This window comes from Adiantum capillus-veneris, chromosome 19 (genome assembly GCF_014529385.1).
Source record: "Adiantum capillus-veneris isolate H3 chromosome 19, ASM1452938v2, whole genome shotgun sequence".
NCBI lineage: Eukaryota > Viridiplantae > Streptophyta > Polypodiopsida > Polypodiales > Pteridaceae > Adiantum > Adiantum capillus-veneris.
Genome location: NC_140949.1, coordinates 151,590,442 through 151,592,042, shown reverse-complemented (window position 1 = coordinate 151,592,042; position 1,601 = coordinate 151,590,442).

Here is a 1,601-nt window from a genome sequence, read left to right as displayed (position 1 = left end):
GAGAGAGAGAGAGAGAGAGAGAGAGAGAGAGAGAGAGACAGAAGCGTACTTCCTTTGCTCACTCTCCTCTGCGCAGGCGATAACCCGACCAAGGCTCGCTACCGGCTGGCTACGGAACCCCTTGGCACCTGCCGCCATAGCCAGCGGGGTCCCCCGCAAGACAGGACCACCCTCAAGACTGCTTGCTCCCCGCCCTCATGACTTCCTTGTCCCCTTTGCCCTGCTCGATGAAGACACAGGGATGCCCCATCGCGTCCCTATCATCATCACTTCTCTGGAGACCAGAACCAGTCGCGCAAGACTGAGCAGATAAATGAAATCAATTATATATCAACGTTACGTTCCATCGCCTCAACCCTCTCTCTCTTCCCTCTCCGTGTGGACCCGCGCCCCTCACTTTTTCTTCGAAAAGATAGAGGATATCTTCCTAGATACCCTCTATTAAGGAGCTTATTAGAATTGGACTGACATACTACTGGGCTCTCTTCAAGAGGTCTACTAGTGACATTAAATATCGTCCAATGGACTAAAGACAATACTAAAAGCCACTAGATTGCTTTGTGGGGTAGGGTAAAATAGACTCCAAGGGCAAATCATTTATTAACGCAAAGCACTAATTTTTTGAAGCATCTATTTGTTAATAAACAACAAAACAATCAATTAAATTAATAGCAATGCATTTATTAACTATTGATCAATAGTGAAGATAAGTATTTATTCATATTAATAAATGCCCGATAATCATTTATGTCAAGAATGGCATCTATATGAATATATAAATGGTAGATAGATACATATCCGTTCAATGAATCACTAGCCTAATCTTTCAAGCTAGGTGCCAAGTGCTAACTCATAGTATGAACAACAAATCAAAAACAAAAACCACTCATACAGTTACGTTTTTGTGCATTGGGGTGCGAACAGTAATGCCACAAAGGTTATGTGATAGTGGAAGGCCAAGCAGTGATAGGCATTCCACGCTTCTCATTGAGGAACATGAGAGAATCAAAGGATTTGGGTCGGCAAGGGATTTATTCATTTATGTTATTAAATGGGACCTAGACTTCCCATTTTTGTTATATGCAAGACTTATATGTGCGGCCATACAAAGGACTGCATTACAATGTACCAAAAACTGAGTGCATTGTGAAATAGATTAAAATTTTCACAATTGAAAATATTCATACCATAGAAACACTTTGTCATGCCAAGTACACACATATAAAAATTTCTCAATTTTGGACTATCAAATCAAAAAATCAGAGACAAGGACTGTACGAGTGGTATGAGACAGGACCCAATTGGCAAAGCCATCGGATACAAAGCCATTACTATTAGTTATATCCTCGTTCTCCAACACCTCACAAATGAAGTTTTACTTCACGAGCACATGCTTGTCTTTACATGAAATATTGGGTTCTCTGGGTGATTTGGACATTCTTAGAATAGAGGTTTTGCTCCACAATCAATGCAAAATCTGTGCGACATTGAATTTCTCACAGGGTGGTCCCTGGCTAGATGCTCGCCTTGGAATTTGAAATATGAACCTAAAGCTCCTCTCTACATGGGCCTTGGAGTATACTCAAGTTTTAAGATACTCT